The sequence below is a fragment of the Rhipicephalus microplus genome, chromosome 10 (genome assembly GCF_043290135.1).
Source record: "Rhipicephalus microplus isolate Deutch F79 chromosome 10, USDA_Rmic, whole genome shotgun sequence".
In the NCBI taxonomy this organism is placed as follows: Eukaryota; Metazoa; Arthropoda; class Arachnida; order Ixodida; family Ixodidae; genus Rhipicephalus; species Rhipicephalus microplus.
This window is the reverse complement of record NC_134709.1, coordinates 44,785,403-44,797,917: the sequence shown is the minus strand read 5'-3', so window position 1 is coordinate 44,797,917 and position 12,515 is coordinate 44,785,403.

The following is a 12,515-nucleotide window of genomic DNA, read 5'->3' as shown; positions in this document are numbered from 1 at the left end:
GATGGCGTAGAGCAGGTCCAGTAAGCAGCAGCCTCCAGCTCTCGCCTCGAACAGGAGGCTGCTGCCAATGCTATTGTCGCGCCTCTATGACAATAGCATTGGCAGCAGCCTCCTGTTCGAGGCGAGAGCTGGGGCTCTTCGCACTCTGGAGTACCGCAGAAAGTTTGATGCCACTGTGGTCAGCAACCTGTGCAGAGTTTGCGGCGTAGCGAGTGAGACACAGGGGCATCTCGTCCTTCACTGCAGGAGTCTCCCAACTTCTCAGGTGGAGGGTGCAACCCTCCCACAGGCGCTCGGGTTTCAAAGGCTTGATGAAGATGGAAGCAGCGACAATGGGGGGGGACGGTACGCGGTCGCAGCCACGAAAAGGCGGCTTACTGAGTGGTGGGCAACTATACGGCGGACTTAGGACCTAGACCACTGTGTGCGCGTCTCTTGCCTGTGTCGTTCAAGAGTGTGGATCCTTTTCTTGGTCCTTTCTTTTTTCTCTGTGCTTTTTGTTTTTCTTTTCCCACTTTTCTTTTTGAGGCCAGGACACTGAGTGTGTTCCCCCGTTGCAAAGGGGCCGGCCGCCATCACATCATCATCATCATCATCATCAAGTCAGAGCTACACTGTCGTCGAAGGTCGTCGGCGGCAGGAGGTGACGTAGGGTGAGCCCAGTCGGCCAGAGCTACGCTGACGCCGGAGATCGCAAGCGCGCGGAGCGCGCGAGCGCACAACCGGTCGGCACGGAATCCAGCAAGCGAGTATTCCTTTTGATTGTTTTTGTAATCCTTGTGAAATACCGCGTTTTCCGCGCGCCGGCTCTCGCTGTAAAGTCTGTTATGACCGTCATTGTTATTGAAGTCTTTCGGCCTTTGTGAACTGGACGAAAATATTTCGACGCAGTCCAAGCAATGATATGCCGTCAAGACGGGCGGATTTCTTTCTCAGCAAAACGTGATCAAGGGCTCCACAGCTGGTTCGTGCAAAAAAACAAGCAAAAAACGTAAGAGTCAAGAAAATACATATTGAGCTCGACTCTAGGCAACCTTTTCGAGGCAAACAAAGAGGCAGCTGGGCCATTTTCGAGGTCACAGTGGATTTGGATAAACTGAAATCAGCGGGGTATTCGCATTTTCGACTGAAAGCAAAAACCCAAACCGGTTGTGGCTGCACCTTTCGAGGAGAAGTGAAGTACCGGAAATTCGCAGCTAAGCCGCACCTTCTGGCAAACCACAAGGGATTGAATGTGTGGTTGAAGGAAAGGGAAAAAAAAGGCTTTGCGGGAGCCCGCCGCAGCACCTCGACGACGAGGGATTAGTCGACCACTCCTCCTTCCCTCTTTCTCCACAGGATCGACTGAATGGAGTGGCATGTTTCGACAAGAAGCTGTCAGGCCACTACATGGTCCTACCCGAACGCAATCGGGCAAGTTTGGCACGTGTACCGGGAGCCGGTTTTTCGAACCTCACCCAACTGCCAGAAGAGTTCTCGGAAACCAAGGTCATTTTAGATCATCGGACGTGCGCAAAATGCTGGCGACGTGTGCGAAACGTCGGTGTCATGCGTTTGTGACCATATTTGGGCATCGTGTAGACTCCCCTCTCCACGTGCACTGTTTGGTGTCTTTCCCCGCCTTTGTGGGTGGAGCACCTAGACCATCGAGCGCCGTATTGGCTGAAGCCGCGGACAATGCGCCCAGGGTTGGCAGCGCGGTGCTATGTAAGCGGAAGACTTTTGTATATTTTCAATTCCAACAGTTTTGCTGTTCAGTTCTTCAGACTTCTTGAGTTCTTACTAACCATGTAATTAAATTGTTGTCGTTCTGACGGGCGCCTCTTCTGACTTGTCGGACGCCGGTTCCTACGACGGGGGCCCGCTGCCAAACTGAGACCCGCAGAGCCCGGAGTCGCAACAGTGTCTGACCAGACGCAACTCCAAAGGCAAACAGTCACAGCATATACACGAGGGGAATGATGACTTCTGGAGCGAAGCGGATGGACGAAAGGACGCACGGAAGCACAGACGGACGCTTCGCCCCACTCATCATCCTTCCCTCCGCGGATATGCCGTGACACCCGTTTTTATTGGCTACTACTACGACGACGACACGGAACGTATGACCCATGGCGTAAAGAGCTTCGCCCCTAAAAGGAGCACGCACGACCGGTGGCCTAACGGGGTGAACCTACATACCAATGTGCTCTGTCAGAAGATGCGCTGAGGAGAGCAAGAGTACGTATACACTTATCCGGCTGAGTCATCCCGATGCTCGCCCTATCTCCAACTAGAGCGTAGCTGCGCTGCTACCATAAATGCTCGTCAGGGGCGAAAGTGGGGACATTTTTGGCGATGCACAAAGCGCGTGCCTCTGAAGGTTTCGTTACGACGTGGTAAAAGAAACGCATTAAACGTCAAAAGCATTATTCAGTAAAAACCGAAATTTTCATCGCTTGTATATATAGGGAAGAGCCATATTTGGAGGGTGGCGGCGCATCGCACCAAACTTTATAATAATATTTGGGGTTTAACGTTCCAAAACTTGTGCTGCTACCGCTTACCCGTGTTCGGCATGGGGCGTAACAACTGATGTGTGGGCGACGGCTGTTTGCGCCGAGCGACCCTTACCACGTGGTGTCCACAAAATGTATATTATCGACCGTCACAATAAAGAGTGGTGGTTTTTCATTTGCGTCACCTAGAGCGCAGCTATGTTAATTGCGACACGTGTCGTGCTCTTATGCAGTAGTAGATGCCGTAGTGGAGGGCTTCGGAAATTTCGACCATCTGGTGTTTTTTAACGTGTACGGACATCGCACAGTGGACAAGCTTTTACCATTTCGCCTTCATCGAAATGCGACCGCCGCTACCGGGATCGAACCCCTGACCTTCGGGTCAGCTGCCGAGCACTTTAACCGCTGCTCAACCGTGGCGGACGATCGCACCGAACAGAAGACCGTGATGATGCGTGATCATCGTACGTTGGCATCGCCAGCACGAGTATCGGCTCCACATCAGTTACGTAACTTAACCCGCAGCCCCTAGCTCTGGCCGGACAGACTGACGGTAGCCAGGTCAACATCATGTGTGCCTGGGTATGGTTTAGAATCTTCATCATCAGCAACCTTACTACGCCCACTGCAGGGCAAAGGCCTCTCCCATGTTCCGCCAATCAACCCAGTCTTGTGCTTTCTGCTGCCACGCTATACTTGCGAACTTTTTAATCTCATCGGATTACCTAAGTTTCTCTCTCTTCCTCCTGCGTTTACCCTATCTAGGAATCCAGTCAGTTACCCTTATTGAGCAGCGATTATCTTGTCTACGTGCTACGTGCCCGGCCCATATCCATTTGTTCTTCTTGATTTCAACTATATCTTTAACCCTGGTTTGTTCCCTAACCCATTCTGCTCTCTTCTTGTCTCTTAAGGTTACTCCTATTATTTTCATTTCCATCGCTCAATGCGTCGTCCTCAATTTAAGCTGAGCTCTCTTTGTAAGTATCCAGGTTTTTGCTCCGTAGGTAAGTACCGGCAAGATGCAGCTATTATATATCTTTTTCTTGAGGTATGGTGGCAACTTGCCAGTCATTATTTCAGTATGCTTGCCGAATGTGCTCCACCCCACTCTTATTCTTCTAGTTACTTCAATGTCGTGGTTCGGCTCCGTGGTTACTACCGGTCCTAAGTAGACGTATGTACACGTTTACAACTTCAAGTACGATGCTATACCTATACCGAAGCGCTGTTCTCTTCCGAGGTTGTTGTACATTACCTTCATTTTCGGCAGATTATTTTAAGACCCACCTTCATGTTCTCTTTGCCTGATTCAGTAATCATGAATTGCAATTCATCCCCTGAGCTATTCAGCACTGAAATGTCATCGGTGAAGCGCAGGTTACTGAGGTACACTCCATTAACACAGATCCCTAACCAACCTTAATTTTGTTGATTACCTTGGAATAAAAATTTCGTACTGAGTGATGATACAGTAAGGTTTAAAGTAAGGTATCACACAATAAATTACTCTTTAAATAGACAAAATACCTAGTATCAAAGTGTTAATAAGTTGGCTTTCTTTTTATTTAACTAAACGTCAACAATTTTTTTTTCCGTAAATGTCACTCAAGATATGCAACGGTTCTGGCGTTCCCCAAGGCTCAGTTTTGGGGCCTCTGCTGGTTTTATTACTAATTAATGATATTGTAGAACACATTGCAATTAAAGTAAAACTTTACGCAGATGACCGTGTTTTGTACTCAGAGGTTGACAGCACAACTGAACAGCTCCTGTTAAATGACGCTTTTCAGAAAGTAGCCTCCTGGTGCGAGGAATGGCAAACGCCGATTAACTTTGACAAAACCGTCTTTATGCGAATTACTCGTAAGAAAAATCCTTTACTTTCAAGGTACAATGCTCACAATATTTTTTTTTAAATCTATAGTCAGTACTTAGGGCTTTACATCTCAAATGATATCTGTTGAACAAACACATATATAACACAAAACAACAAATGCAACTTACAAACAGTTTTTTCTGCATCGTTCTCTCAAGTTCTCCATGCCGTCTGTCCGTCTGTTAGCGTACAAATCTATTGCCCTGCCAATATTAGATTATGCCTCTATAATATGGGACCCTTTCAGGAAGACTAACATACACAAATTAGAAAGAGTACAAAAAGTAGTGCGTTTTGTTAAAAATTGTTCAAAGACATCTGTTACAGACCTTTTAAATAGAGCCCAAATTTCGCCGTTATTATTAAGGTACCGAAATGCAAGACTGAGAGAGAGAGAGAGATAAGTTTATTTACAGAAAGGCAGAGAGGTCCGCCTGAGCGATAGCTTGCTCTAGCCTGCTACTCTTCACTGGGGGAAGGGAAAGGGGAAAAGAAAGATAAATGGATGACGATGGTGAGATAGAGAGGTGAGTATGTAGTGTTCTTTCTAGCTGAGACACATTTTATAGCCGCGCATATAGTCCAGTTGTTTCCAAAAAGGTTATAACTGCTCTTGTGACCGCAGTTGCACTGTTGGTGTCTGGCCAAGCGCCCAACACGGTCTCATTAGTTAATGACCTACTGCGATATAGTTCAGTAGAAGAAATCAGTGTTTGTCGTTCACGTGCGTATGCTGGGCAGACACAAAATATGTGCTCAAGCGTTTCTGGCACATCAGTGTTCACAATTAGGACCGGTGTCACTGTGACCGATGATATGTGCGTAACGTCTTGTGTACGCCACACCAAGACGAATACGGTGGATCATACTTGTGAGTTGCCGTGTCAATTTAGGAGGCATGCGGAACCTCATTTCCGGGTCCCATTTGTGAAGTCGCTGGTGTCGCCGTTCCGGTTTGGTCCAGTGCTGAAGTGTGTAGCTGGGCATTACGCAGCAAAGCAGGGCGTTCGTGTCAGGTCGTGAAAACGCAATGCGTACTTCAGGGGCACTGCTTAAGGTATGTTTAGCTTCAGCGCCTGCCTCTTCATTTCCCATCACGCCGCAATGAGTGGGAATTCACTGGAAAGTGATAAGATGGCCATTTGTTGAAGTAACCTGAATAAGTTCTGTGATTTCTATTGCCAAGCTGTAATACGGACATTGCTTCATGATGCAATTAATGGTTTGCAAAGCGGGTTTGGCATCACAGAAAATCGTCCAGGCTCGAGGTCGCTCTCCGGAAATAGATCTTATTGCCTCCCGGATAGCGACAAGCTCTGCGGCAGTTGATGTGGTTTTATGGTACACTTTGAATCGTCGAGCGATATCCATGTCTGGGATGACAAAGGCTGCGGCGGAGGCGTTTAGCGTAGTGGATCCGTCGGTGTACACGTGCAGAGCATCACTGTACGTTGTGTAAATGTGATAGAGGGTCGGTTGTCTGAGGCCATCAGAAGAAATGAGTGACTTCGTAATTCCAGGTATCGTAAAACAAACAGCTTGTTTAGGCAGGACTCATGGAGGCACTGCAGGGGCCTTTGGCGGGGAAAACCTTGATGGTATAATGTTCTCATGCCGCGATATTACTCTTGAGAAACTGCAATCTGGGTGAGTGGCGGGTAGTACTGACAGTGGGTGTTGTCTGTGTCGGCTCAGCAATCGTAGGTGAACTCCAAGTGGCTCGCAGAGCATGTATACACTGATGAGACAAGCCCGAGCCTCTGCAATTGTCCCATTTGTTGAAGTACAGCGCGGTAGACCCAAGCATCTTCGTAAGCATTGAGCTTGAACACTCTCTAGCGTCTTCACACAACTAGGTCTCATATTGGAGAGCACCGGCATGCTGTATCGAATGTATCCCACAAATAGAGCATTATACAATTGAAGTAGCGATGATTCTGATGGGCCCCAACTTGCTCCTGCTACGTGGCGAAGAACGAGAGCAAAGCTCTTCAATTTAGATTTAAGTACTGCGACATGCCTCGTCCACGATAGATCTCTGTGTACGACAACCCCAAGGAACTTGTGGTGTGTTACAGCAGGTATCGCTGTCCCATTAATAAATATCGGGTATTGCGACATATGCTTGCGCGTGAACGCAAGCACTGCGCATTTGTCGATTGAAAGAGTGAGCCCCTGACGTCGATATTTGTATGTGATCGTCACTGCACGCTGTAGTCGAGATTGCAAATGCGGACAGGTAGTTTCGGATGCCCATATGCATATGTCATCAGCGTATGCACTGATCTTCACCGTGCTGGGAAGTTCTACTGCTAGGTCGATCATTCTGACATTGAATGGGATCGGGCTGAGAACTCCTCCTTGGGGAACACCACGATGAACCTTATGTCGATCGGCGTCTCCGTCATTTGTGGTCATAGAAAAGGTGCGGTCCCTAATGTAGCTAAAAATTCAAGCATACGGTCGTCCACCGATGTCCAAATGCAAGACTGAAACTTGATATTGGCACTTTATTAACTAATATATAAATGGAAGACTGAAATTTTATATCAGTTAATAAAGTGCCAATATCAAGTAAATACAGCCCATATTTTATCATTTTCTTCCGGCTACCCTACTAGGCAGAGATATGACCTAACTATTACCCCATTGTCTACACGAAATAAATGTTTTATGTATTCATACCTTCCTCGCACCATAGTCGAGGGGATCAAATTAGACCACGAGCTACTTTCAGCATCCTCTTTCGCATTGTTCTCAGCGTAGTTGAATGGTATGCTTTCAAAATGAATAGCACCGCATTCTATCGTACGTGCTTGCACATTTGCAATCTTGTAATCATTTGTTGCATCTCTTTTTTTCTCAATTGCTTTTTATCTGCGCTACACAATGTGCATGTAATTTTTTTCGTCCATGTACTTTCCATTGCTTTTTGTCAACACTAAGCATATGTACCACCATGCTGAAATCTCAAACGATGGTTGCAATAACTTGAAATAAATAAAAAAAAATAATAAATAAATATATGCAAAAAGAAGGCTAAACAATGACGTGTTTAAAAGTCTTTTTCTAGCTTCTGTGTCTGCTATCAGTACACAATGCGCTATTCCAAGGTAGGAGAACAAATAGCCTTGAAACGGCTGCTATACAGTGGATACCAGCTACGTCCTGATACTCTATATGCGCGTTTGCGTGTATGTTTTCGTCTGTGATACGTTGCTGTGATTCGTACTTGCCATGGTAGTTACTTGAATTAATCAGTGACCACTAAATAATCTACGATGATAGTGACATTTCGCTGATAATCCTATATATACCTTTCTAATAGGATCGCCTTGACAAGGCAATCTACATGCGCATATAAACGCGTGTAAACTAACAATTGAGTAATGTATTAATAACTCGTGTCAATACTATTCACGAACTACGTAGCAAACTAGCAACTTTTACTAATCTGCATTTTACTAACTTCACTTACTGGTGGGGCGGGGGTAGTGTTTTTTGTTATAGGTACATGGTTAGCATTTAGTTAATTAATACGCAGACATTTTACAGCAAAAGCTGTTACGAGATCGCCGTTTAGTTGTCCGCCGCCGCCGGTGTCCGTAACCACATCGCACGAAATAAAAAAGAAATCAAGGACACACTGGCGCTCGAAGCCGGGTACGCTGCGTGCCAGCCCAGTATTCTACTACTCAGCCACGCCGTTTTTTTTTCTTTATTGCAGCATGTAACATTCAAACAACAGTAAAGACAGTCGGACTGAGCTTCTAGCTCAATTCCATGGATTCAAGGCAGATGAGCCATTTGCCACACATACTTAAAATGGTTTCAAATGACACAATTCTTCCATAACATTTAGGATTTGTTCATTGTGGCAAAAATTTGGCAAAAACTTCTCGGAACTTTCACATATGTTCAATAAAATAAATACGTACTGGCCGCGCGTCTAAATCACAATGTCTGACTGCCAGGCGACTTAGCCATATGCTGTGTAAGCCAAGGAGAAAGAACATATAATATTCTGTAGGCCAGGTTCTATTGCTGAAAATCGAATCCAATGTGAAGTAAGAGGTAAATCTTTCTGAACTGTTCTCTGTAGAACAACCAAAAACAAAAATGCGTCCCAGCAATCTATAAAAACATGCTCTACTGACTCAGGCTTTCGGCACAATAAGCAGTCGGATCCCCACGGTAAAAAAATCGCCTCTTTGTTCTAGCCACGTTTTAATCGGCAGCGTATTCGTGCGCAGCTTATAAAAGAACATTCTAACTCAAGCTGGTACGATCATCTTTTTTACTCTTTTCAAAACGTCTTCTTCTTGGCTTCCACTATGCCCCGCCGCGGTGGTCTAGTGGCTAAGGTGCTCGGCTACTGAACCGCAGGTCACGGGTTCGAATCCCGGCTGCGGCGGCTGCATTTCCGAAGGAGGCGGAAATGATGTAGGCCCGTGTGCTCAGATTTGGATGCACGTTAAAGAACCCCAGGTGGTCGAATTTTCCGGAGCCCTCCACTACGGCGTCTCTCATAATCATATGGTGGTTTCGGGACGTTAAACCCCACATGTCAATCAATTGGCTTCCACTATACATGCAACGATACAAAGGAACTGCAAAAACAGTTTCAATCAAGTCTCTCGACAAACACTTCCGAGTGGCATTAGATAAGTACTCCAAACTAAATCTAGCACTCAGAAATCGAAAAGCCGCAATAATTCTCGAAGAAAGGTACTGACACCATAGCGGAATTCATCATTCGACGTAACAATAAAGTTCGGCAATGCCGATGCTAGCCTGATTTGAAGGAATGTAAGTAAAAACAGATCTTGTTGATCTCGTAAAAGATACAACTGTGATACAACCGGCCTCAAAAATAAGTGTGGCAAGGCTAAACCACCTTTCTGTAGTTTTAAAAAGAGGTTGTTGCGGCTTGTCCGTTCGTACTGGAATTGCCACACGAAAACAGCAAGAAGCCTATGAATCCTCTGGATATTGACCCTGGAACACGACAGTACTTGCAGCAAGTAAACCAGCCGCGATACTAAGAAGACGTTGCATATTGTCGCACGAGCGAAGATGAACAGATCACGGCCTCCCTATTTCTGTGTCAGAACAGATAGCCCTTTGGTTTTCTCGGCCCACAGATCATCGTTGTTCTTATACTGGTCAAGCGGAACACAGAGGTATGTGTTAGGCTTGCTTAACCATTTGATCCGCTCATAAACTGCTGGTAACGCTTCCAAATTTCCATGCCACAGCCCAACACACTTGTCTATGTTTACATTGCTGCTAGTAGCATCACAAAACCTTCGTAAAATGCTCATGAAGGTGGGTATGCTCTCCTGACTGGTACAAAATATTGCCACATCATCAGCATATGCAAATATCTTCCCCTCACACGCTCATAAATGAAAACCCTGTATATTTGAATTTTTTTGTAAAGGCCACACACAGAGGTTCCACGTACAAAGCAAATAATAAAGGTGAAAGTGGGCATCGTTGCCTTACGGATGAACACACATTAATTCTTCTAGTTAACTCGTGGTTCACAATCAACTTGGTTAGACAATTGTCGTAAGCCATCTGAACACCCTTCAGTATCACAGAGCCAACGCCAACATGTACTAACAATTGAAACAAAATGCTATGACAAACTAGATCAAAAGCCTTCGCTTGATCGATTTGCAACATTGCAACTCTTCAGAAGTCAGCGTCACAGCACTCCAATATGCTTCGTGTTACATGTATGTTCGTAGAAATTGATCTGATTTATCTTCCTTTTCTTCCACAGGTTTGATGTGGGCCAACTAGTGTAGATATGACTGTAACCGCATCGCCACAACTTTCATTAGTATTTTGTAGTCAACATTCGTCAATGTTATCGGCCTATAACCAAACACATATTTCTGTTTTACAGGTTCTTTACTTTAAGGGATCAGAATAGTGTGTGCTTTCTTGAATGAAGGTGGTAGGCTACCCTTGTTAAAGGAATCAGTGAAAACCTTTTGTAAAACAATGGACAACTCTGCCTTGAAATTCTTGTAGAATACTGCCGTTATCATGTCTGGGCCAGGAGATTTCCCGTTATGTAATTGGTCTATAACTATTTATATCTCTCCCGCACTTATATCAACCGATATACCTTCTGTATCTTGGCAATCTAGCGCTGGCAAAAAGCTTGGAAAATCATTTTGAAAAGTGGCTTCTCTTGGTATACGTTTGGAAAATAATTCGCGATAATATTCTGTAAATGCATTCTTTATATCTTCGGGTTTAGTCGTTAACTGACCATTACATTCAATTTCTGTGATGTCTTTAGCAGTCTTCATCTGCAAGTAACCTGTCTGATTGAGCCCTTACAACCGCACTTCGGAATTTAGCGACGTCGATGGCCGCGGCAGTGCTTGGGACTTGTACGCAAACTTGCCTTATGCAGGCTTGATGTCGGGAAAGGAATCGCACTAATACGAGGAATAAGGCGTTTCAGAACAGCAAAGAACAACCAGGCATCACACAATGCGAATAGCTTAATGAGTTGGTCGTCCGATGCTCCAATCCACCACAAAAGATTGTTCTTGATCACCGATTAACTTTGGCGCATACCCACTTCAGGTATAATTTCTCATCGTCGTAAGTCACTGCATGAACAATTCGCACGAAATTCCTTGCAAGTGTTTAGAGGATGCCACGCTTCTAAGAATAATGACAAAAAAAAAACAGCATAGCGAATGCCGGCTTACAATCTAAAAATTATTATTTTTCTCGTAGTTGGCACCCAGCAAGTGTGCTTGCGGCAGTCACCCGTTGAGTGTTTAGAAAAAACTCTGAAAGGCCGCTCTTCTAGCTTTTGCTGTGAGTGTGCTGCGCCATCAGCGCAGGCCTGGTGTCTTCTTAAATGCGAAGCATTTCTTAGCGAACTTCGGCGGCTTTGAGCGTGTCTATCTATCTATCTATCTATCTATCTATCTATCTATCTATCTATCTATCTATCTATCTATCTATCTATCTATCTATCTATCTATCTATCTATCTATCTATCTATCTATCTATCTATCTATCTATCTATCTATCTATCTATCTATCTATCTATCTATCTATCTATCTATCTATCTATCTATCTATCTATCTATCTATCTATCTATCTATCTATCTATCTATCTATCTATCTATCTATCTATCTATCTATCTATCTATCTATCTATCTATCTATCTATCTATCTATCTGTCTATCTATCTATCTATCTATCTATCTCTCTGTCTATCTATCTCTCTGTCTATCTCTCTGTCTGTCTGTCTGTCTGTCTGTCTGTCTGTCTGTCTGTCTGTCTGTCTGTCTGTCTCTGTCTGTCTGTCTGTCTGTCTGTCTGTCTGTCTGTCTGTCTGTCTGTCTGTCTGTCTGTCTGTCTGTCTGTCTGTCTGTCTGACATGGCATGGAGAACACAAGCGACAGACCCTAACATGAAAATAATACGATGCGTGTCAAGTAACGACAAGACTACATGTCTCGCTCACTATGCACTCGCGACCATTTCGCTAGCGTCACATATACCAAATTTGGTATTACCGGACGCCAATAGATGGGGAAGCCATGTGACTTTCGCAAACATGATAATCATGAGTTGCGTTTCATGTAACAACATGCCTACATGCCACGCTCATGATACGCTGGTGGCTGTCTCGCTAGCTTCACTTATACCAAATTCTGTATAACGGGACGTCCGAGGATGACGAAGGTATGATACTGGTGCAAACATGATAGACATGAGATGTGTGTCATGCAACAACTTGACTACATGCTACACTCATGAAGTGCTCGCGGCCGTTTCGCTAGCTTCACATGTACCAAACTTTGTATTATGTGACGCAAACGGACGACATAGGTCAATGACACATCCAAACATGATAATCATGACATGCGTGTCATTTAACATGACTACATGCCACACCGATAATGCGCTCACGGCCGTTTCGCCAGTTTCACATCTGCCAAATTTGGTATGACGTGACGCCAATGGAAGACGAAGGTGTGACTGGTGCAAACATGATAATCATGAGATGCGTGTCATGTGAGAACTTGATTACATGCCACAGTCAAGGTGCCAATAGATTTCGACGTGATGCGGTGCGCGTGCTCACCG